We start from the raw sequence: 26,999 nt of genomic DNA on the forward strand, positions 1-26,999 counted from the left end.
CCCAGTATCCTTCCATCCCCCCGCCCCCACCACCCCCAGTCTTTTTTACGCGATGTTTCAAACGCTGTGAGCTGTTCTCCTTTTCCCATTCGTCTTCTGTCACTTCCTTCCTGGACGCAGTTTTCTGGACGAGTCTGGTTACTTTTCATCCGACCGGCCGCTGAGAGCCACTTTCTCCTCCTCCTCTTCCTCCTCCTCCTCCTCCTCCTCTTCCTCCTCGTTCTTCCTCCTCCTTCTCCTCTTCGGAGCGGCCTCGGCGCGCGCGAATGCGCGGCCCCGCGCCCCCCCCTCGCGCGCGCTCCCCTCGCGCGCGCACACACGCACACATCGTCTCCAGCTCTCTGCTCGCTCTGCTCGCAGTCACAGACACTTGAGCACACGCGTACACCCAGACATCTTCGGGCTGCTATTGGATTGACTTTGAAGGTTCTGTGTGGGTCGCCGTGGCTGCATGTTTGAATCAGGTGGAGAAGCACTTCAACGCTGGACGAAGTAAAGATTATTGTTGTTATTTTTTTTTTTTTTTCTTCTCTCTCTCTCTCTCTCTCTTAAGAAAGGAAAATATCTCAAGGACTAATCTGATCGGGTCTTCCTTCATGTAAGTACCCCTGACATTTCTCGAGGAAATAGAAAACCCGGGTATTGTCTCTAAAATCTGCATCAATGTATTCCACGGCACTGTGTCTATCTATCCCTGTGCCTTTTTTGAAGGCTGAAGTTGAGGTTCGTTGTGCATTCTTTTCGTTAGATTCCATGATTTCCTTGTTTGTTGCTAAAAGTAACTTTTTAGATAGTCGTATCTGTTTGCCATCAGCTATTGAAATCACTCCTGACTCGTTCCTGTCACACCAGTGTATTTAAAGTTTCATGAAGTTAGTTCACGTCATTAGCATGTTTGATATGGTGGAGCGTGTGGAGCCTGGTGGATTTTAATGTTTCACAGCATGTTCTGTGACCTTGAAGTAGATGTCTTAAGATTTAGCAGTTAGTTCACTGTGGAAAGATGCTCCCATGAGTCCCCCAAAGACACTGATTTGCCCTGGGTTATGCTTCTGAGCCACTAATTCTTGGGATTAGTTTGAGCTAAAGCATGGCTGTCTGTCAGAGTATACCTTTGTGCATTTCCTTCCCTCACCAAAGTGCTGGCTTGACAGAAGGATTCTTAATTGGTGTGGACAAAAAGTAATATCCCTGCCATGTTAGTCTACACATTTCACAATTCACGTTCGATTTCAGCATATAGTTTGCTGTTCAGGTCAAGTCAAATATATAGCCGTTTAAAAGCAAGCAAGGTTAAGTCACTTAAATTGCCTTCTCTTTGGACTTGGAATGAAAGTTACCAAACTCAATGATAAAGTTTGGCACAAAGGAAGTATATATAGATGTGACACATTGTTTATTGTATTATTAAATGTTATGGAAGTATTTACATTTAATGCTCATGCTATCTTCCTTCCCTGAACATGGCTATTGATTTTTAAAGAATTTTATATCTGAATCACTTCTGACTATTCTAAGTCCAGTAGTTATCATTCTTTGGGGAAAGCCTTTTTTTGTCACATTTTAGGAATGCGTGTCTTTTGTATAAAATACTTTATATGTAAATGCTGACAGTATAATAAGTAGAATTGGGCTCTCTGCCAGTTCCTTAACCGGTCCTCAGTGGAGAATTGCTTTGACACAAAGTGCATTTTACTATTGTGAATCTGAAACTAACTCTAATAGTAACTGTCTTATGAAATGCTTGGGGACTGCATATAATTTCTAAGTGCTATAAAGGAAACTCCAGCCACCTCATTATACCAGTCCAAAAAAAAAAGTGACCAGCCTACTTTCACTGGCACCTTGCAATGGAATTGTGGTTGCAGAGTAAAGATGTTTATGTGGAGTATAATAACTCCAGTCCCTAGAGACTTGGTAGGACATGGAAATGTGACCACCTGTGAACCCCGTTTAACCTCGTATTGCATACCAATTTTAGCTTTAAATAGATCAACAATCTCTAATTTGAAACTAAAACATCTTATTTAATTTTAAAAAATAATGTCAGTTTTGGCTAGTCTTTAAAAACATTCAGTATGTACCAATATGGTATAAGCAGTATTTTTGTTTCTTTATCAGTTTCAATTAAAGATAATGCTGTTAAAAGCCATATTATTGTCTTCCAGTGTATGCATGAAATTATTTAAGTTAAAAGAAATAGTTCTAAAGCAAGACTCAGAACTTGATAGGTAAAATGAGATGTCCCTATCTAACATCCTATTTCAAGAGGAAAGAAATATTTTACATATCTCGTTCAATTTGTAGAAAAGTACATTTAGCTGTGTATTCGGCTACTAACTCAATTCTAAAAGTTTTCATTAAAACAGTCTTTAAACATAACATTTGCTTAAAATTTGATTCTCCCGTCAAACAGGCAGTAGGTGGCTGTTATCTTTACTTCAAGTTTTACTAAATTTTATAAAATCTACTATTTTATAAATATAATTCACACAGCATTGGAATGTTTGACTTTTTTTCAGGCTTAGGAAAGGCAGCATTTTACTTCACTCATTAATTATACCATTTACATCCTGATTGCTGTGCATGTGGAATATATTGAAAGATAATATTAAAGTGTCAATTTTATTAAATGTTAATTTGTTTTTATTTCAATAACGAGTGAGCAATTTGTAATAAAAACAGTTTTCCACCTTTTCTGAGCTATTCATATTTTAAAAGTATGCAATCACCGATATTAACTTTTCAAGATAGAAGCACTTTAATACAAGATAACTCCATGAAACTTAGATAACAAGAGGCAACTTGCCCCTTTTCTTCTTTGTAAACATGTTCATTTTGCAAAATTTGGGGAAATGATATCTGAAATTTTTTCCTTGGCCCTAACTTAATGGAATCAATAAATTGCATAACACTGCAAATGTATCTTTCTAATAAATAATATATTGTATTGAAACTTCTTTTGTAAAGAACAGCACTGAATAACTCCTTAGCATATCTTAACATTACCTTTTAAAACTTTCTTCTGTTTATTGAAGTATATTTTGTGGTTTTATTTCACAACTCTAAAGTGTGGTATAATTTGAGTCTATGAAATCTCAGAAAGTGACAAAAATGGGGAAATAGCTGTGCAGCAATACTTGTGCTACATAACAACAAAGACATAATTATTAAACAGAGAATTCTGGCTTTGGGGACATGATTCGAAGCAACGTAGAAGAATTTAATATGCAATTCATGGTCACAAGATGGACTGTTAAGAGATTATTAATAAAGTTACACTTCTTTTTCAAAAGCTCATCCTCTGAGAAAATGCCACACAAATTAATATCTAAAACTTATCAAAATACACATATTCATTCTATACTAATGTGGTGATTGCCTGGGCACGATGAAGTGATTTAATCACTGATGTTTCATCAGTATGCTGCATGTGGAAAGATAGGTAATTAAGATCCCCGTCCTTAGCACTGTACCTTAATCTCATAGGCGCGTGGACTATCTTGCACTCAGTAAAGCTTGACTGTTCACCGAGATCTGTCACCTTTAGGAAATCAAACCAGATTACAGAGGTGATTCACAAAACCAGGAACAACAACAGAGTCTATGCACCTTACAAAAGGCAGATTACATAGTTCACATGTTATTTTGATAGGTCAAAGATAAAAGCTGATTGTTGAGGAATGGCAAGACACTCAATTTCAAATGATTGCTAGATAAGTATACTTTGACCCTGTTGCTTCATCATTATGAACCATTCAAACAATGGAAAATTCAGTTTTCAAATGACAGGCTTTCAGTAGTGAAGTAAGAGAAAACATGTCCTTTTTTATCTTATGTCCTCATTGTGTAAATTTTAAGTTCCATCATTTCTTTATGAACAAACATCAAATTGTCTGCTTACATGAAGCAGGTATTGTAAGACTTAAATGCATTAGACATTTTCAGAGGCGTTATAAATAGCACAAAACAGAATTTGCCAGAAATAAAACATATACTCATGTTATTGAGTAATTCAGCAGAAAATGCATAATAGTCAATATCCATTATGCTATTCTGTTGCCAAATATATTCTACATAAAAATGTGTAATTACATAGTTATGAATCCATACATCTGAAATATATCTTCATAAAAGTTCATTGGTCAAATTATATATATATATATCTCATGAATGTTATATAAAGGTCATTCTTTACAACAGAATATGATGTTTTGAGAGTTTCAGAGAATAAAGTTTTGGTTTACATAATAACATTTAAAAAATCTTAACTTCTTACACACCCAACTTTACAGTAATTTCTTGCTTCTTCTAAAATTGAAGTCCTTTTTCACCCAACTGATGCCTCCTAGTGTTTCACACAATAAAACACTAATGAGTCACCCATAAATGTAAACATTGCATTTTCATTGCCTACATAATCTGTGATACATAAAATTAATATTTATATGTTTAATTTTCTGTGCACTATTATAATAAGATAGAAAATTTTAGTGAATGAGATGTTTCTTCTGAGTGGATTTGTGGCACGCACTTGCGGGTTTTCTTTGACCATAACAATATCTTACTAAGTTTTAATAAGTTTATTACCTTGAGTTCCAGTTATATATTCACTCTTACTTCAAGTGAGAAACACAGGCAAATAACAAAGCTTCCATTTTGTAGGTCTGGGAATTAATCATATAGTTGAGTTCATTCTGAAATGCCTGATAAATTGCACAAGGACTGTCCATTTCATTTAAACACTAAAATATCTTAAAAGAGATATAATTTTTTTTTGCCTGCTGTGTCTTTACACTTGCAAATGTCTTTGTAAAAGTGGAATAAAGAAAAAGAATATTTAGAAAAGATAAAATCAAAGATAAATGCAAAATATTCTATAAATGTGGTGTATATTACTTTATTAGAAAATAATAACAAAAGAAAAACTTGCCTTGGAAGGAAATACATTATTCTACATAATGGGAAGTCCTGTTAGAACGTAATATCCAATGACCGGCAGCTTGCCTTAAAGAGGTAGAAGTTAGTGGGTACCAACTTTGGTGTGAGTTTTCTGCCATTAGGATGATAAGTGCAGACCTGTGATATTTTTGCACATTTGTGATTTCAAACAGCTCTCTGATTCTACTTGCTAAGTTTCTAAATATTTTTTCTCTAATATAATTATGAAAGAAAGGGATAATTCCTCTAATGGGTCTTAAATTGAAAGGATGCAGTCAAAAACTTGTAACATTCATGGGCCTCTTCCTGAGGTGTCATACAACATACATGTACACAAAAACATTCATGAGTTTCTTCTACTAACACAAACATTCTAAGCATCCAAGTGTAGACACTTGATTGAACTTCATTTCTGTTATGTGTGTGTGTGTCATTTAGGTCTCCTGACTCAAAATACACAGCGTATTAACAATATTTGACTATCACTTAAGATTTTCTAATTTAGTCAATAATACAGTGCTATTACAATTGTTGGACACATTTCAAAGAATGTAAGGGGGTGTGTTCCTTTCGTTCAAGGAAGCAAACATGTAGAAAGGGGTGGACCTTTCCCACAAGAGCCACATTTCTTCCCTTGGAGAATTGAAGCAAATATGCAGTATGTAAGTGAATAGCAGCATGAGAAAGAAAATAATTTGCAATGATCTCCTATAGTTAGTGAGCAAAGAAAATTGTCAATTTTTTTTAAAGCAGCTCTTATTGACAACCTATCTTACACTGAATATTGAAAAAAGATATATGAAAGTTTTATAATTTCAGTATGTTTTAACATTCATGCATGAAATAACTGTAAAGTACACTGTAATAATTTTGTTCTTGCTCAAATCAAGAATTTTGTAGTAACCATGTTACTTTACAGACAATGTTGAGGCCTAACAAAATAAAGGGTGCTGGAAGCATTCATTCCTTGCCCCTCTCTTTTAAGAATATGAAGATAGCATTGATGTTCTTATGTTATTTTGTCTGTGTAAGAAAATAAAGAATGTTCTATGACAAAGAATACCATTGTAAAAATAAGATTATAGAAAAGCCTATTCAATATACTATTATCTTGCATCTCCTTGATACTATTTTAATGTTTACTGCAAAAAATCATATTCCTATTAAATATGGAAATTATGTGATACATGTTATATAAATTCATGGTTTACTTTCAGGTGATATGAGTAACATTTATTTGTCATCACTATAGTTCATTTGCTGTACATTGTCATTTTATTGTGCAAGTTAAATCTTGGTATATATTTTTAAAATACAGCCAATGTAAACAAAGTTCAAAGCACATGAAGAGAATCTTTCGAGGGCATTGAAAAGGAAATTGATAACATTACAAGCAATAAAAACAGTAAGCCTATTACAGGCAGATTTCTTCAGGAATCATTACTCTTAAATAATGCAGACATTATAGAGACTTTATTAATTCTTAATGCTGTTAATTTGAAATGAATGGAACAATGTTGTTCCTCCTGCAAATGTTGGGATTCAGGTAGAATGACAGTGCAAGTCCTCAAGTAGTGATTTGAATTAAATACTCAAAACTTGTTTTTAGAGGCTGGAGGAACTATCTGATCTTCAAATTAGTCCCTTTTGAGAACCTGCTTTTTGCAAATAGCATCATGAGCGTGGTGGTCTGGTTTTCCTCTTCTATCTTGTTGTCATAGATAAGATGCACATGAAGAATTCATATAAATTGCTCTCAGATACTATGGATTCCTAGCATATTGTATTTAAAAAGAGGTGGATGTGGTCCTTCGATAGAATGTGAAGTGTTTTTTTGAAAAAACAGCCAAGAACTATCCCCGTCTTTTTTTCACACCTGTGATTCTTTCAGCAAGTTAGAAGGATAGCAAGAGAATGTGCATCCTTCCCCAAACCCCGAAGACAGGCAGCTTTGGCTTAAATATGCTTATTTTCAAAATTAGAAAGTAAACTCATTAACGTAAATACGTTGAGATAGACAAAGAAATTTGCCTACTACTTAATAAACACGCGATTTATACTTTTTGTCTTCTAATTAATTTTTGACCCTGAATAAGGAGCTTACAACCAAGGCATATTATGGAAAACTGGCATTATTGCTTAATGTAACATGAGGGATTGGAATTTCTTTAAAGTAATTTTGAAGATGTGATTATTTAGCAGAAATATTCACTGGAGCATTTTACTTTTAGAAATTATGGTCACACAAGGAAGCCTTTATAGGACCGACTACCTAATTGCAGTCAAAGATCTCCTGAATGAATGAACACACACACAGAGAAGAACACACATTTTAAGAATATAGTGGTCCTATATTTTTAAAAAATTTTGCCACATTTTTTATATCTGAACAGAACGTATATGTCTGAGCAGATGTTTTAAGTTATATCCTTCATGTAGGTGAGTCTGTAAATGTACCATTTAACTTAAATGGCTTTGTTGGAAGGTAGTTTGAGGAGTTTAAAAAGGAAAAAAAAAAAAACAAAAACTTCCAGTTACTATAGTTTCAGCTCTTTCTTCTTTAAAAACAGTAATTACACTCAGGATAAAGAAAGAAAAATAAACTCTTTTAATTCTTTGTAACATCCACAGTTTTTCAGGTAGAGCTCTGGTATATTTTTATTCCTGAATATGCAGGGCAGGTACTGGAAGCAGAGCTACAAAATGAAAACTTACTGGCTGCAGACCAGATACTGTGCACAGTGCCACATCATAAACTTCCCTTCTTCTGTCTCGGAGTGATTTCAGCCCTAAGTAATGTCCTTTTTTTCCCCCTGCATAGGGTAAGGAACAGAGGGCCTTCTTCCTGGGAAATAGGGGAAATAGCTTTGGGAAAGGAAAAGCATAATGTTTCCCCTCTTTTGAAAATTCAGCCTCTTAAATCGCTAAGACATTAACTGCAAAGTGGATTCAGTATGTTTTCTTTTTATTCCCATATAGCAGTTTAGAATGCATAAAACAATAGGTGTGAGATAGAAAATGAGACCTCTTCCCCACCCTCTACCTCCAGCACACTCAGACCCAATCAGGTATCTGTACTTTTGTTTCACAAAGAAAATATAATGGTTTCTTTTCAATGAAGCCTGTGCATTATATTCCAGATATGTTAGATCATTTTGTGATGCAAATTAGCATTGAGGTTTTTTGTACTTATCTCGGGAAATAGCAACGTTCCACCACAATGTGTGGTGCTGCAATAATTTTTATTGATAAACACCCACACTTTAAATGATTATTAGGGGTCAAAATACAGAGTACAGAGGGAGAAAATGTGAGCTTTAGTTTTATGCTTTTCATTTGAAAGGTACAGTGTAAGTAACGTGTTTACCACAATGCAAAATAAATTGACTTCTAAATATCTGCATTAATGTTCCTTGTATCTGAAACTATAGTCTAAAAACTTGTACTTCGCCTTAAAAAAATAAAGTAAAAATTTTTTAAGAAGCAGGCTTTAATTACCAGTTACATTTTCAACTGTTACCCATGTGATTTTTTAAAAATCCTATTAAAAAAATAATTTCTAGCTGCCATGGCTCCTTTCAATCAGTAGAATTCTCATTTGTATGAGGTGCAGCCAGCACACCTTTCTAAAACTAGCCTTCTTCTTTAGAAATATATTAAATGAGAGCCTTCAGGAAAAAGTGTTACCACTTAATAAATATTTGGTCTAATTTTATTTTTAAACTAAATTATTGATTTCACAGTATATGGATAGTGTATAAATGTTAGCTTTGTCGTTAACCCACTACACTAATTATTAATTGCCTATATGAAATTGACCAAATTAGACCAACAGTTAAGTGTAATTTAATTTTATTTCTCTTGAAACCTAAATAGATAAGAATGATAATTTTAATTATGTTTAAATATCAAGCATCTATTTTTCTGTGAATGCAAATGTTCCCAATAAATTGTTAAGAAATTAATGCAGCATAAATCTTAAAAAATGTATAAGGCAGCTTATAAGAATATGAAAACAATGGCATATTCCTATACCTGGTACTTTTTCAAGGCCCATTAGCAAGGGAGGGAAAAAATGTTAAACTTTGTTTTGTAAATGCTAATATAGATATGAGTCAATACTTTTTGACATTTATTTGTTAGAAAATTACACATATTTAAAAATTCAGATTAAAACTATGCTTCTATTTAGGCTATTGTATAAGAGATTTCTTTATTTTCTTGGAAATTCTCTGGAACAGTAGGATCATTTGAATCATACCCCTTGGTAAATATTGTCAGATACATTGTAAAGTTTCAACTATTGAACACGTGTATGGAATGGAAATTTTAAAATAGATAATAAACTATCTTTCTATTTAAATATGACAAAACTATACCCGATTAAAACGTTGACTCTATTAGAGGTTCACCTAGTTGATAATTCTCTGGTCAAGAATTTGGGAAATCTTAAACTCTGTTAACCATTAAAACAATTACTTCTTTAAGGTACCTGATTTTCATCCATATTTGAGGAGCCTTATTAAGTTTTTGGGTGGTCTTTTAGTAAAGGTTTATGTGGTTTAAAAAGTAGATCTTTTCACCCTTCTATTACAGTTAACATTAATATCTTTAAAAGGTACTGTGTAAATCCAGACCTAATTCATTCTGGATGATTTTTCTTAACTAAATGAAGTCTAACAAATTTGTCTATTTTAAGTGAATCTATTTTTTTATTTCTTGTATTTATTGGAAGTCCACTTAGACTCTATATAGGTTAGAAGTTAAAGGAAATAATTTTGACTATTTTTTTCTTTCATTTTATGTTTGAATTTTCCCACCTTACATAAATCAAAAANAATCCATGGCAACATTGATGGATTTGCAGAAGGCTGAGTAACATACTCAGTAACCATTATTTGTTTCCCTATAACTCTTTGGTTGAAATGAATCGGCAATATCCCTTCCAAGACTGTTTGATCTTGCTTGATTTAGAGTGAGCGCTATGTGATTTTTCCCTCCGCTTCTCTCATTTCATAGCTTCAAAAAAATCAGAGAATTCTTCACTTCAATGTTTTTTCCTTCCGTTTTCATTGTTTTTGGATTCTCTCGTTTCGAAGCTTCCTTCTTGCTTCAAAGTATTTGTCATTGTGAAAGCAAGTGCACTTTTAACTTGTTTTGACTACACATGGGCGACAGAATTGTTTTAGATGCTAACTTATCTCCTTACACTTGAGAAACTGATGTGGTTCGTCACAGCCCAATGCCATGATTTGAAAGAGCTGCAGACACTGATCTTGAAAAAGCCAGGGCTGTAGGATCACGTCTTTGTAAGGAACAACAGCAGCTTTAGAGTCACTTGGTAGTATATTCGTGGCAAACATGAACAGCTTCATGAACTCCCTGGAAGTGGTACAGTTATTGGGCAAGTTCAACCAAATTACGCCTTTTAGGTTGCTCTATGAAGTAAGGGTTGGACCAGAAATCCAACAGGGTGAGTGTGTGTGTGTGTGTGTGTATGTGTGTGTACGGTGTGTGTACAGTGTGGGGAGCATCGGGTGGGGGAGAGCAGAGAGAGACATAAAGCGTGAAAGGATGAAGATACACTCAAGAGAGAGAAGATCATTTAAACAGCCATAAAGAGTTTGGAGACCCCATTTCCACACTTAATATCATTTCTTTGATTATATATGTTACGCTGTTAGACAAACATGTCCATAAACAATAAAGAGTAATGATTAAGAACAATGACCAAAACTGGGTCCAAAAGCCGACCTCCCATTTACTGCTTAGTGGTTTTAGGCAGTTGTTTTAATGACCAGAAAGCCCCAGTTCCAGGATCTGTAAAATGGGAGTTATAAAATCACCCACCTCTTAAAGATTTTAAGGATTTACTAGGATAATGGATATAAAACTATAATGCAGACACATGTAAATGATCAGTAATTACTAAATTATTATCATAGCATTACACTATAGTTTAGTCATTTTACATTCCTGCTAATGATCATTTAGAAATTTTGGGTGGGATGGTTATTAAAAATTATTTTTCAGTAATACTGTCAGTCAATTAAATTTGGGTCATATTCAGAGCAAGTCTGTAATTCTTACGCAGTGGTGGGTCAATTCTAAGGATTGCTAAGTACAATATACTTCTTTCTTTAAGAAAATCAAAACCTTTCACAGATTGGATGTTATTAAATAAATATCGTATTATTTTTAGAACCAGAAATGGAAACAAAGAAACAAAATAATACTATCCATGAATTTTAAAAGTCATTTACTCGAAGTTCTGAATTGCAGATAGATTATTCCTTAGTTTTGATGCAAGTTCAGTTTGGAGGAAGTGTTTCATGTAGTTATTAGGTGATTTTAATGGTGTAACCAGCCTTGCCAAGAATTCTAAGTTTTTTTCTTAGTATTATTCACTTTTGAAGTATACGTTCAAAATCTTTGTTTATTTTTCTTATTAGACAACTTTGATTATATATAGAGATGGAATTAATTTATGATGAATGTGTGTTCTTTTAGTCTTTATAATCCTTCACAAGAACTCTTGCATATAATAGGCATTCTATAGATATTTGTTGAATAAATGAATGAATTGTATTTTCCCATAAAGAGGAAATGCATTTTTTATTTGAAAAGAAAATATAACCAGCAAATGGTGCCCTTATTATCTATTTTTCTCTAGATTTGAGGGCTTATTCATTATGACCACAGTTTATCAACTTTGAGATGATGAATAAATGAACTTGTCTTAATTTGGGTATTTTATGTATATGAGAAAATCATAAAGTATAGAAAATGCAGAATTGTACCTGAGGATTATTACTTTCTGATAATGCAAACAAATTTAGGTAAAATGTAGATTAAAAAATGTGAGCATTACTGGTGTCAGGACACCCCTTTGTTCAGCTTTTCTGTTCACATAGTTTCTCAAAAAAATTCGTATTTTGGATGTCAGGTAATATCAATGAGACATGCCCAGTTTATACAACCTGGCGAGTTGCAACCACTTGAAATTGTTCTCCTGCTTTTGAATAATGCCCCTCTAGTGTGCACCTTGCATTTCAGCTTTCTTTTCTAACTCTGTTTTAATGCCTGGATAAAGAGTGCTCAGCGCAAGGAATACTTGCAGAGTGGACTTCCCTATGGTAAAACAGCATGGACAGCTCCCAACACTGCAATCAAGGACGCCTCTAAAAGCTTTAATTTAAAAATAATAATAATAATAATAAGTCTGCATGAAGATGATGGAGCCCTCTAAGGCACATGGGCTTAGAGAATTATTCCCATCTGCAACCCCCTCCCCCTACTTAGTAGCCCTTTCCAGGGTTATGATTACTGGAAAATGGCTGTTAATCACCAGAATTTTTTTTGACTGCAGCTGCTTCAGTCAGACTACTAATCTATTAAACAACTTCATCTTCAGTTTAAAATTTGCATTGTATACTGTATAGAATAAATTTTCATTGTAATCAGAGCATCCGAGAAAACTTCTTGATATGATTTATAGAAGCACATTTGTTTTTATGTATGGACCTCTCTACTGCTATTGAGCCAATTGTTTAAACAATACTGTGGTTGATCAGCATAAAATAAAATATTGTAGTACCCTTGAGTGCAAGCAACATTTACAATAGTCACATTTGCAGAATATTTGAATTGTGGCATCTTTGGCACTTGTCAATATAATACCCACATAATTCAAAAACTTACCCCAGATATTTAAAATTTGACTTGAACCCGAAAGGGTTTTATAAGTTTAGTGTTTTTGTACCAGGCTGTGGTAGAGTGGTTTGGCCTCTTTTTCTACCCTAATGCTTATTTCATTGCCATAATTTGAAGAAATAACCCAAAACCTGAGTCAATATTTAGTGCTGAGAGAGGACAAAACAGCTCTAATTTACAAAGAACTCCTTTAAAACACATTTTTATATGTAAAATTGACAGGCTAAAAGATGTGGTTGGATGATGTTCATCATGTTGGAAAGAATGTTTCAATTAAAGTTGAACACTTTCTCTTCCAGGTCTTTTTTTCTCCATTTTTTATTTGCTGTGCCAAGGTATCCATGTGCGTTTTTCCACTGTCATCTGGCTCATTCCCAGCAGATGCACACAATCTGTTCTGCTGTCACTAACAGGGTTCGGTTTATGAAAAGAATGTGTCAGAACATGCCACTATAGTCACTTTTACAGGTTTTTTTAAAGAGTAACTGAGAATATATGCATTGCCCTAGTTTTATTGTGCTCAGGCCTTAAGAGATTTCTAAGAAACTTTTATAATATTCATAGACCAAAAGCTTTCTTCCAAACATATTTTTGACCAAATATTTACTTTCCATTAAAAGTAAAATTTTAAAAGTTCACAAACATCTTTATGAAATGTGTCATATTTAAATATGAGTAAATTTTTATAGGATTGTTTAAAATAAACCATAGATTTTTATATAAAATTATTAAATTTCCAATTATGAAATTTACTGCATAATCCTTCAATACATATCTTCCCTCATACTAAAAGCAAACCTACCTTCCTACTCAAGTCAAAACCATTGTTTAAAAAATGTCTTGTAATAGAATACTTAGGATATGGCCACAAGTACCAGTTATTTGATCTGATACATAATACTGATTTCCCTAAGTGTTTGACCCATTAAGTTAAAACCAAGTAGTTAAGCTACCAAAACGTTCTTAGTCCATATAGAGGCGCATGATACATTGTCTTTTCACAAAATAATATGACATTTTATTTTTGTAAGCGTGCGTGTTTTAAAAGCATAATAGAAAATTAGTTATGAAATTAATTTTGTTCGTTAAGATTTCTGTATTTCTATGGACTGTTCTTAAAAAATCAGTTTTTGCTGTCTTCATAAAAAATAATTTTTCTGTTACTATGTGAATTAAAAAAATTTGAGCAATGGAAGTTGCATTCGTTTCTGAATTCATAAGTGTAGTAAGTTAATAGAATTTGAAATTTCAAGTGTGTGCAGTAAGTATGTACTGCATATGCAGATAGATAATGGACACATTTACATTTTGTATACAGTTCATGATATTTAAATATCTCCCAGAATTGAAGGCTTTAGAAAGGTACTTAAGTGCTAGTTTTAGGATTTTAAAACAATTTTTGACTTGGAGAACAACTCAAAGTTCAGGAAAATTAAACATTTTTTAATCAGTTACAATTCACATGCACTAAAAATGCAGATTAAGAAAATATATTAAGGAATGACAATTTGTACAAATGAAACATTTTATATGTGTGTGTGTGTGTATATATATATATATGTGTGTGTATGAAAACTAGTTTCAGATTTCTGCCTAGGGAAAAATTACAAAATACATTTAAGGCACAACATGATTATGAAACTGATATATTGTCACATAGACAAATCCAGCAATATAAATTAAGACCTTTGTGAAACAACTTTGTCATTATGGTAAGAAAACAATTTACAGTTGGAACTCATTGACACTGTTGTTACATCATATAGATTAATTGCTAAATTGTCTTTCTGACGTTCTATCACATGCTTGTTATAGTAAGTTTTCTTCATAAAGAAACAGGAATTCTTGTTTATTTCAAATATTATAATGTGTACGTGACTATTGTAAGTTGATTTTATAATGTTTTTTGACTCTGTGAACACAGCACACAGACTTAAGATGAATCATAAAGAACAATTCTGGAGTTCACTTTTTTTTGCCAACATTTTAAATCTGTAATCTCACACATCAGATAACTCGACTTTTTAACTAAACTGTAAATAATTTCATTGCTTTGTTTTGGGTAATTCGGAATATTTGCTCTTGGCTTAAAAGGCCAGGAATCATAGGTAGTGAACTGATAAGAATGTTCTAGCTGAATCATGTGGATTGTCATAGCCTCTCTCTCTTCTCCTTACAGTATCAGCAGGAGGGTTGGGGGAGAATTGTAGTCTGTTACAAGAAAGTAGACGGCCTCACTAACTATGCCAGTATTGGGTGGGGGGTGTCACACGGACTTGGAGAACAACCAGAATCGTTTATTTTGCTGCAATTTGAATATACATGACATCCTTTCAAGACAAAACTCCAGAGGCAAACTTATTTATACTTAAAATCTTCTATCACTCAAAGTGCAAATATCATCCCAAATTTCACTGGGGGAAAAGCTTACTCTTCTTAGCAGTATTCACCGAACTTGAATATTTGCAGTTGTGTTTTGCCTTGTGAAATGCTTATAAATACCAGATCTTCCAAAAAGGTAGGCTTTTTTGTTTAGTAATGCCTCATAAAGAAGTAATCAGATATTTTCCCCCCAGCTTTATTTTTTAAAGTCAAAGGAAGAGTAGTTTTGAAATGTGAAATGTTGCTGGTTCTCCAGGATATGAACCGTGGGGCCATTTTATCTCAAAATACTTTTTAAAGTTTTGCCAGTTGTCTTGATTTCCAACACAGGGGGTACCACCCTCCTTTGTGGTTGGGAGGTAATTCTTTCTTTGCGTTTGCTTAGTCATAGGTCTTTTTGGAGCAAAGACAGATTATTTTTGTGACACTGTCCCCAAAATATATATTATTCATAGACTAAGAAACCCATCAAAGAGTCTCGCTGCACGCGTAATGATAGGTTGGACTGCAGTGACCAGAAGGCTCTCCACTTAGCTTTCTTTAGGGAATTTAAAGACAGTTGTATCCTTTTTCCATCTGCATCGACATATGTTGACCAGTTGGTTTTCAATTCTTGCTGGCTTGGTGGTTGAAAGTAGGACTGATCTTCTATAAATATAATTGATACTTTCAACTATGACTTAGGAATTCCACTTTTACTTTCTTCAGCGTCACTACTCAAAATATCTCTAATAATTATAATAACTTTTATGATATGTGTTTAAAAGCTTATATTATTAATTTGAAAGAATTGCTAATTATAAGACAATAAAAACCACAGCTAACATTTTTTTGAGAGCATACCATATACTTGAGCACTGTTCTATGGGCCTGAAGTTTTAAATGCATTAATTCATTTATTCCTCAAAACTTAATGAGGTAGGTGCAGTTACTATCCCCATTATATGGATGAAGAAACTGAGGTAAAAATTTGCAAAGTAACTTGTCCAAAGTTACCCTCTTAATGGCAGACCTAGAATCTCAACCCAGATAGTCAGTCTCAAGTCCGCTCTCTTCCTATTAAGCCAAAATCTCACATACCTGATCTTATCTGTTAGATAGGAAGAAAGAAAGAGTCAGTTATTGAGTCTTCATTTTGCCTGGCATCTTGGGGAAAAATATTTAGTAACCTTGGAATGACAATATAACTAAGTTTGTGTAAACATGTTTGTATTGTTTTTAAAGATAAGTGAATTAATTGTTGGTCTGTGATATACACTTCCACATTGTTAATGTGAAGTGAGAAAAACATATATTACCAACTACTTGATGAATCGTCTTTTCACAAGCAATGTCTTATTACTGTTTGCGAAAATATATTTTTCCAGCTACAATATTAGCTTTAATTGAAATGGGAAAATCTCATTTTATGTCATCGCTGTCTAGTGACCACTTCGCTATTCATTTCTTGAGCTGTTTTCATTTTTAACCTGCATTTGCAAGAATCATAGTAATTTATATGGTTTTAATTTTAAAATGTGAGATGTATGACGGGGTCTATAAATGAATATTAAATGGATTTCAGGAGTTATTCAGTAAATTTAATTAGTGCAGATGGATATTCTAGAGAATTCAACTTCAAGAACACCTTTAAACTTTTTCTTTGTAGTTAAAAAAGGAAAACAACAAAACCTAACCAGAGTTAGATGTGAAATAACTACTGACGCGTTAGAACAAGGTCATATTATGTTTGAAAACTAAGAAATATAATATCAAGTTTATTCATCAAATGCATAGCTTTTAGCTTTTAACTGAATTTTCTGGGTTCAGTAAAAGACCCTTTGAAAAGGAAAAGGGTCATTTTAGAATTTTACCATGAGAAACAATATGAACTTTCTTTTTTCTAATAAACAGTGTCCTTGTTTTTTCATAAAAGTATTGCCGTACTATTGACTAGAAGTGAGGACAGAGAGGCTGGCCAGAGGTCAAATGGGACACAGACATTTCTGAATTACCAAATATACAAGCTTTGGACTTCAAATTAATAGCTGCCATATTTTTAATGTCATGGATTCTTTGCCAAATTTCCACAGTTCATATTAGTAACTACATTTGCTTCCGCTTTGTTTCACTGTTGAAGAGAATGAAATGCTTGTTTGGATTACCATGCAAATATGCAAATCATCTATGCTCTCTGTATTTAAAAATTTGTTTATTAGAAATGTGACTTGAAGATTTGGGGATTCAATGTATTATTTGGAATTAATTGATTACAGTGATAAACAGCCTTCCTGTCATTTATGATGCCCATTGGCGGGGGAGTTTTGTGTGCTTTATGCAATATTAAGTGCCATTGATAACACTCAGTGTTCATTCTTCTCTTTCCAGCAAAACCCCTGAGGCCAGTTATATCTACTTCCTAATGTGATTTTGACTAAACTTGTTTGAATTTTCTCTGTTTGAAATCTTCTAACTGTAAAGCACGCTCTAAGACTCCATAAAACACCTTATTTATATTAATATCCATTTGAGTTGTAAATATGCAGGAAATAATTATTCACTCTAAAGGCCTGGATTACCCTAAGACTGAGGAGGAAGTTATAGCTGTTGGTTAATTCTATAAAAGATAATTGCATAAACTTATTAGTAATATTCCTTGAAGAGGATTGTGATGTAGCTCATATTGCATTTCAAAAGCCTTTTTTAAAAGTTTAAACATCCAAAGACTAAAATCAACCAAGTTTCTCACAAACAGAATTCATTAGAAGACTATGGGCTATAACTGAAATTTGGTATATGCCAAGTGACAAGGTCATAGGTATAAAACATTGGATTTCCTTTGAACAGTTAGCTTAGATAAGTGGTTCTGAATTATTGGCTGTAAGGAGAATTATTTTAAAATACTGATGTTAGCCGGGCACAGTGGCTCTTGCCTGTAATCCTAACTACTCGGGACACTGCGGCTGCAGAGTCGCTTGAGATCAGGAGTTTGAGACCAGTCTGGGCAGCATAGTGAGATCCAGTCTCCAAAATTTTTTTAAAACGGCCAGGCATGGTGGCTCATGCCTGTAACCCCAGCACTTTGGGAGGCAGGTGAATCACCTGAGGTCAGGAGTTAGAGGCCAGCCTGGCCAACCTGGGGAAGCCCCGTCTCTACTAAAAATACAAAAATTTGCTGGGCGTGGTGCCAGGCACCTGTAATCCCAGCTACTCAGGAGGTTGAGGCGCAGGAGAATCGCTTGAACCCAGGACGGGGAGGTTGCAGTGAGCCAAGATTGCGCCATTGCACTCCAGCCTGGGCAACAGAGCGAGACTCCATCTCAAAAAAAAAAAAACTAAAAACACGAGCGTGATGGTGTGGTACATGCCTGTTGTCCTAACTACTCGGGAAGCTGAGGCTGGAGGATCTCTTGAGCCAGGACTCCAAGGCTGCACTGAGCTCTGGTAGTGACACTGCACTACAGTCTGGGTGACAGAGTACGGCCTGGTGTCTAAATATATAAAAATACACATATAATTTATGTATTTATGTATATTTATATTTATGCATATTTATAAATATGTAAATATGCATATTACAAATATACATATACATATACATACACACACACACCAGTGCCCAAGTTCCACTCCCAGATTCATATTAAATTGACCTGCCATCCAGGTATTGCAGTTTCTCAGAGCTGCCTGGGAGCTCTTGATGTAAAGCTTGGGTTGAGAACCACTAGTTAGAAAAAGATAAATGTGAATTTTTATTTTTAAATAGCATATAATAACCATATATATTTATAGGGTACATGTGATATTTCCACACATGCATACATTATAGCATGATCAAAGAAAGCTAATTAACATAACTATCACCTCAAATATTTATCATTTCTTTGTGTGGAGAACACTGAATACACAGTGAAATACTATTCAGCCTTAAAAAAAAAAAAAGCCGTGGCTAGGCATGGTGGCTCAGGGTTGTAATCCCAGCACTTCGGGAGGCCAAGGCGGGAAGATTACCTGAGGTCAGGAGTTTGAGACCAGCCTGGCCAACATGGTGAAACCCCGTCTCTACTAAAAATACAAAATAAAGCCAGGCCTGGTGGTGCATCCCAGGTGCTGCTCGGGACGCTGAGGCAGGAAAATTGCTTGAACCCGGGAGGTGGAGGTTGCAGTTAGCTGAGATGGTGCCATTGCATGCCAACCTGAGAGACAGAGCAAGACGCTCTCTCAAAAAAAAAAAAAAAAAAAAAAGAACAGGAAATTCTGTCATTTGCAACATGAATGAACATAGAAGACATTACATTAAGTGAAATAAGCCAGGCACAGAGAGACAAATACTGTGTGATCTTGTTTGTATGTGTAGTGTTAAAAGCTGAATTTACAGCAGTAGAGAGTAGAAAGGCAGTTTCCAGAAATGGGGGCTGGAGAGGATGGGGAAAGGGGAGATGAGGCATGGGTCAACAGGTACAAAGTTTCTGTTAGACAGGAGGAAGAATAAGTTCCGGTATTCTTCTGCACAGTGTGTTGACTATAGTTAATAATAATGTGTTGTATATTTCAAAATAGTGAATCTTGAACTTGGGCATACAAATCCATGCATTCTTACAGTTTCAGAAACAAATAAACCTGTAACTTGAAAACTACCTTTGGCTCTGCCAATAAAATGTCTACTGCTGTTGCCCAATGCTTCTCCTTGGACATCAATTGTATAAATATATTAACTAATAAGTCAGCTTTTCACTGTTTCATGGGAGTGTTTCATTAGGGATACAAAAGCGAGAGATGGAAACTCTGTTATTGAGGAATTCAGTCTGATGAGGGAGATGAATACGCAAAGTGCAATCATAAATGTAATGTAATAAACACTATACTGCAGGTATTTTAAAAGTGAAGTAAACGCTTAATTGATAGAATGTTGATAGAATGTTCAGCTCTTTGGGGAGATGACTGATTAGGTCAATCTTCAGTCGAGGATGCCTAAGGTGAGTCTTACATGATGAGTCAAATCCTGGCAGTACTCCAGAAAAAGAAGTTTTAGGGGCTAGTCTGCCGTCTGAAAGCATAGCAGACTTTCATATGTTTTTTTATATGGCTTGCCATATTCTCAACTTTGCTTTCCCATTTAGAAAAGCTGTGTAGGCCTTGCCCAGGCCTTTAGATTCTGTGGAAATTGGGGGCACCTAATAAAGCTGTGAAGATGGTACCAGAAGTAGGAAGTGCCAACCTAATCTTCTTTCCATTCTCTGGTATGCCGTAGAAACCTCACTGTTGGAGATCTCGAGGTAACTGGGAGGACATACTCCTCCTCAGCACCCACTCCTGCCCTATTTCCTAGACACAGCTGAAAGGAAGGATGACCTGATCCAGGTCCTCCCCTGCAACCCACTGTTTTGACAAGGGATATGGGACAAGTTATGAATAAGAGAGAAGGGCCAAACAGGGAGCTACCCAAGAATACTTTACATAGTGGAGATTCAACTTATATCTGTTACAAAGTAATTTTTTTTAAACTTAAAGGGCATTTCTCGTTTTGTTTTCCTTCTTATTCTAAAAGAGTAAAACTAAAGAAAGACAAGTACTTGAGGAATGTCATACCGTTAGGAAAACATCTTGTATATTTTTAAAGAACTTCGGGTACTGTAATAGAAGGGGATAAATCTGTAAACATAGTAAACCATGATCTTATAAGGCATGTAGAATCCAAGAAACTGAGCTTATCCCTCCTATGTTGCCAAACAAACATACACACATATATCTGTGTGTGTGTTTGTGTGTATGACAGAAGTCAGAAAAGGCAAGACATGACAGGAAAATAAAAATGCTAGTTCCACAAGTTCTGTAGAAAAAAAATTGTTTCATTATTTCATAGGAAGCCTTACCCTAAAATGAACCACATAAAGCCTTATGTAAAGAGCAGGGATTAGATAATGATCTCAGTTATAAAATGGAACAGAATTCCAAGTCTGTAAACCTTTTGGTCGCAACTGCTAGATAACGTTTTCTTCACAAACCAGGTATTTAATGAAAAAAGCCCTGTTTTATGTGGAGGGAGGTGGAAGAACTGGGTTGCACTGCTTGCTAATACCATTTCCCAGTGACTGAGGTAGAGAAATAAATTAGTTATGAAAGACTGAGAACTTTGGTCTAATGGGTTGACTTTTTTGGAAGTCACAAAATGTAGTGAATTTGATCTCAAATAGATAATACATTAACATCATACATGTAATTAGAAAATTATCACCTTGAGTAAATTAAGTATACAGCATTCAATTTAATTAGCATAATATTAGAGATTTGCAAGTCAGTAAATATCACAAGGTGAAATTTATATTTTTTAAATACAACTGGAAACCCTCCAAAAAGTCAATTTGATCCATGTAAAAATGGTTAATTTTCAAGCCCTTGAAATTTCCTAATACTGGGTCCGCAGAAAAGGGGCATATTTATCAGGACTGTTGCCTCAAAAGGGCAAAATTTTCTATGATTTTAACGTATAAATCTATTAAGACTCAGATTGTCCTGATGAATTTTTTTCTCTCACTTCGTCCAATAGCTGAGCAACTCAGGTGAATTAGCTCATAACTGGATGGACTAGTAAATTTCAAGAACATACTACATCCAAGGGAGATAATGCAACATACCTGTGTTGCGGTGGTTATGTTTCTAAGAGTTTTAATATGATTTATTTCAGATCTGGCTTCACATTGGAATCTCCTGGAGAGTTTTTAACAAGTAACAATGCCAGGGAACCTGGTCTAACAATCCTGATTTCATTGGTCTAGGATGGGTCTGGGTATCAGTGTTTTTAAAAAGTGTTTGAAGTGATTGAAATGTATAGTCAGCGTTAAGAACTACTGTTAGTGGAACATTCAAAATTTCTACTTTGAAACATCTTTGAACTCTAGGGTGAAGCAAATACAGAACATTGGTGTTACTTCCATTCTAGCTGTAGAATTGAGAAGAAAATAAATTAATTTCTTAAGTTATGGCAGGAAAATTTTCTATAGAATCCTGCTTTTTTTCATCTATGAGACCAGCTGCGTCATTCCAGTGTCTAAATTATTGGCATTTCTAAAGATGAAGTAACAGGGGAAGTGATGAACTTTATAAATAGACTGCCTAAAATATTTGGCATGAGGGGTCAAGATGTAGGCGAAGCTGGAAAAAGACTTTAGTTTGGGTATTAGCCAGAGGCCAGCAGTTGTTAAATTCCCTAAATTTCCTTAAGAAAGGAAAGAGTAAGAATCCCTTGAAGAACATATATTTTTTCTCCAATGTGTAGTCAGTGAAACCCAGAGGGGGAAAAAATGTACCTTTCAAGCCAAAATTAGGTCATGCCAACCACAGCAAATTGGAAGCTCTACTTAAACTGTAGTCTTGCAGGATTGCTGTGGATCATCTTAATGTCATGCACGTGGTGGGGCCAACACTTCCAGATCATAACTGCTAGGCTCTGCTGAGCAGAGCAGCTCTGCAGAATGAGGCTGCAGTTGGCACACAGACATAACCTAAGGCTGTCTGAAAGGTATGCCCTGGAGTATGGCATTTTTTAAAGTGAAAAAAATTTACAGTTTCTAAAAACAAAACACATTTCATTTGTTTTATGATTTTAGAGGGGGGAAATGTTGAGGGAAATAGCGAATGGACAAATCCACCATTATGATCAGCAGACACGGCTTCCTGGTCATTGGGACAAGGTTGCCAAAAACCTACCTCACCATTAACAAAAAAAACAAAACATACAAAGTAATAGTTTCATTCATTTATTCACCTGTCCACATTAGAAGTGGCAGGATTGCCCCCTTACCAGCCTTAGAGAAGTGGAAGAAAATTAGAAGGTACTTCTTTCATTTCGTTGGCACTCCCATCATTATTAGAATGTTGAACCTACTGTAAAAATGGAACGTATTGCCATTATGTAAAAGAAACTGTTGTCCTTTTCTACCTGTGAAACATAGGGTTTCATAGGTATTTCCAGTCATTATTAGAATGCTGAACTGGCCATAAAAATGTAACTTATTTCCATTACCTAAAGGAAATTTATACTCTTTCCTACTTAGAGAAAGTATTTAGTAAAATGATAAGACCTGTAGGGTTTAAGAAACTTTATCATGAATTGCCCTACCAAACTATATGAAGCTGTTTAAAGAAAATATTAGTATCTGCTACAGTCTCCAATGTGTTTGTTCTGTTTAAAAAGAAAAAAACTAAAATATATGTTTTGTTGAACACTGCTGAATTCACTCCCACAAGAAAATAAAACCTCCAATTTGTTGACTTGTTCATAAATGAGCAAATATTTTTGCAGCCTTGTAGCCATTAGCTTTACATCTATGTCATGTCTGTGAAGAGTTTTTGCTCGTTGAGTGCAACTTCCCAATGTGTACAATTAATAAGATCAATCTAATTTTCAAATTATTGGCTTCTTTTAGGATGAGGTTATAGCAGTTATATAACATTCTGTCAGGTATGAACTAAACTAGGATACTGGAAACATTAATGCTTTCCTCTTATTATGGAACACTGTCATCTTCAGTTAATTAATACAGGAACTTGCATATGTGAAACAGCATTCTCCTTTGTTTTCCTTGCATGCTGGTTCTACCTTTTTGATAGCACAGGAAGTAAAAAGCCCAATCTGTACTACATGAGGATTCTGGAAATACTTCACAAAGGAGAAAACAGTTGAGCGGGATCTTAATGGAAGAACTTGAATGTGCCTTGTCACTGCGTGTCTTGCTTTTGAGTATAGACTCTAACATACCATTATGTTCCCAGTAATACCGTCACTACTACCTTCCTGGGGAGAACTTTGAACATAATATTTAAATGATGAGAATGTGAAGTTTGAGGATTACTGCTTAAAGATTCAAGTATTCTTAGTTTATGTTATTTTTTAAAAAATAGCTTTTTCTATTCCTTGATGCAGATTTATAATAAGCATCACTCTAAATGTTTATTAGTTGTCTTTAACTGACATGCAGAACACATGAGAAAGAGATTTCTCCGAGGAGTAACTAACTGATCCAGGATTAGGGAATGACAAGGATGTAAGTGAGGGCCAGAGAAGGACTGCACCCAACAAGGATAAGGACACAGATGGGTGGGTCCCAGAATACCTACCTTTATCAAATGCACTTCACTCCCTTCCTTGTCTTCTAGTTAACTCTTACCGGGCTGCCTCCTCCTGACATCCCAGGTGAGCTTTAAGTTTTGTTGCCTGTGGTCACCAAGTACAAATACAGCCAAGGCCCATGATTAACTTGCGAAATTAATGAGCAAATGAATTCTGTCACTCCCTTTATTCCAATATTTATGGTGTCTTGCTTTTTTAAGGGTCCCCTGAAATGACTGGAAAAGTACCTTGAATATACTGTAGGTGAATATTACACTTGAATTCCTATATGAGGGACAGGAAAAAGAATGTAGAGGTTGGTCTTGAGGTGATAGGCATATGTAGGAGCATGGAGGGAAGATTGAGGAAGATCCTAATTTTTGCAAGGAGTAAAGATGTATGCATTGAGTTGATTTGAAGTACATATTCGCTAGTTGGATTTCATTATCAAGAAATACCTCAATTTGTCAAAATTAAATTAATAGGAAGAAAATACTTTGCCGAATATTCTTATGAGTCTAAAACAATACTGCATGTATTTAATTCACAGAGTTTTGTTGTTGCTGTTTTATTAATTTCATTGTTTTAAAATCCTGCTTTGAGATTTTTCTTTGCATTGTCTAGACTTGGACTGTAATTTAAGAACACATTCAGCTACTTTACAGGAAATCTGAAGAAAGGGAGTGTATTAGTTTGTTCTCACCGTATCATTTCTCACCTGGCCCCTCCCAAATCTCATATTCTCACATTTCAAAATGCAATTGTGCCTTTCCAACAGTCCCCTAAAGTCTTAGCTCATTCTAATATTAACCCAAAAGTCAAAGTCCAAAGTCTTATCTGAGACAAGGCAAGTCCCTTCCAGCAATCAGAAGCATGTTAGTTAGTTCCACCTATCAAAATCAAAAGCATGTTAATTACTTCCTAGATACAATGGGAGTATAGGCATTGGGAAAATACACCCATTCAAACTGGGAGAAATTGGCCAAAAACAAAGGGGTTACCAGCCCCAAGCAAGTCCAAAATCCAGTAGGACAGTCATTAAGCCTTAAAGTTCCAAAATGATCACCTTGGACTCTGCTCACATCAAGGTCATGCTGATGCAAAAGGTGGGCTCTCATGCCCTTGGACAGCTCTGCCTCTTTGGCTTTGCAGGGTATAGCCCCCCAACCCCTCAATCCTGGCTGATTTCTCAGGCCGGCATTGCGTGTCTGTGGCTTTTCTGGGTGCACAGTGCAAGCTGTCAGTGGATCTACCATTCTGTAGTCTGGAGGATGATGACCCTCTTCTCACAGCTCCACTAGGCAGTGACCCAGTGGGAACTCTGTATCGGGGCTCCGACCTCACATTTCCCTTCTGCATTGCCCTAGCAGAGGTTCTCCATGAGGGTTCTACCCCTGAAACAAACTTCTGCCTGGACATCCAGGCATTTCTATACATCCTCTGAAATCTTGGTAGAGATTCCCAAACCTCACTTCTTGACTTCTGTGTACCCATAGATCCAACACCACGTGTAAGCCGCCAAGGCTTGGAGCTTGAACCCTCTAAAGCAATGGCCTGAGCTGCACCCTCAGGCTGTTTTAGCCACAGCTGGGACACAGGGCACCAAGTACCAAGACTGCACAAAGCAGCAAGGTCTTGGGCCCAGCCCACGAAACCTTTTTTTTCCTCCTAGGCCTCTGGGTGATAGGAAGGGCTGCCAGGAAGTCTCTGACATGCCCTGGAGACATTTTCCCCATTGTCTTGGTGATTAACATTTGGCTTCTTGTTACTGATGCAGATTTCTGCATCTAGCTTGAATTTCTCCTCAGAAAATGGGTTTTTCTTTTCCATTGCATTGTCAGGCTCCAAATTTTCTGAACTTTTATGCTGTGTTTCCCTTTTAAACATAAGTTCCAATTCCAAACCACATCTTTGTGATACATAAAACTCAATGATTTTAAGAGCACCCAAGTCACCTCTTGAACACTTCACTACTTAGAAATTTATTCCACCAAATAACCTAAATAATCTCTCTCAAGTTCAAAGTTCCACAGATCTCTAGGTCAGGGACAAAATGCCTCCAGTCTCTTTGGTAAAACATAGCAGGAGTTAACTTTACACCAGTTCCCAACAAGTTTCTCATCTCCATCTGAGACCACCTCAGCCTGGACTTCATTGTCCATATCACTATCAGTATTTTGGTAAAAGTCATTCGATGAGTCTCAAGGAAGTTTCAAACTTTCCCAAATCTGCCTTCTTTGGAGCCCTCCAAACTGCTCCAACCTCTGCACGTTACCCAGTTCCAAAGATGCTTTCAATTTTCAGGCATCTTTACAACAGCAAACCACTCTCTGCAGTACCAATTTACTGTTTTAGTCTGTTCTCACACCACTATGAAGAAATACTTGAGACTGGGTAATTTATAAAGAAAAGAGGTTTAATTGGCTCACAGTTCCACAAGGCTACAGAAGCCTCAGGAAGTTTACAATCATGGCAGAAGGTACTTCTTCACAGGGCAGCAAGAAAGAGAATGAGTGCCAAGTGAATGGGGAAGCCACTTATAAAACCATCAGATCTCATGAGAACTCACTCACTATCAGGAGAACAGTATGGGAGAAACCACCCCCATGATTCAGTTATCTCCACCTGGTCCTTTCCATGACATGTGGAGATTATGGGAACAATTCAAGATGAGATTTCGGTGGGGACACAGCTAAACTGTATCAGAAAGGGAATAAACATTATACAACATGAAGAGCATTATTTTATGCACTGGTTTTTAAATTACCCGACTAGCTAGTTTATTTTTTTGTATCAGAGAAATAATCTGTGAATAGTTAAATAAAAAATATCCACAATTGTTGAAAGAAGTGTACGTCTTATGTTGTGCTATTCG

At 35.4% G+C, this 26,999-nt stretch overlaps 1 protein-coding gene across 10 annotated transcripts in view; it reads left to right on the forward strand.

The window, feature by feature from the left end:
• Window positions 1-26,999, forward strand: part of MEF2C (myocyte enhancer factor 2C) — a 195,080-nt gene that overhangs the window by 26,064 nt on the left and 142,017 nt on the right. For 6 of the 10 annotated variants that reach the window (XM_017890471.1, XM_017890486.1, XM_017890487.1 and 3 more), the window contains exon 1: window positions 44-598. The exons of the other annotated variants lie outside the window; for them this stretch is intronic. The gene's annotated coding sequence lies outside the window, so the exon portion shown is untranslated. Of the gene's footprint in view, window positions 1-43; window positions 599-26,999 lie in introns of those variants that run through there. 10 annotated transcript variants of the gene reach the window in all.

This window comes from Rhinopithecus bieti, unplaced genomic scaffold (genome assembly GCF_001698545.2).
Source record: "Rhinopithecus bieti isolate Rb0 unplaced genomic scaffold, ASM169854v2 scaffold_17861, whole genome shotgun sequence".
NCBI lineage: Eukaryota > Metazoa > Chordata > Mammalia > Primates > Cercopithecidae > Rhinopithecus > Rhinopithecus bieti.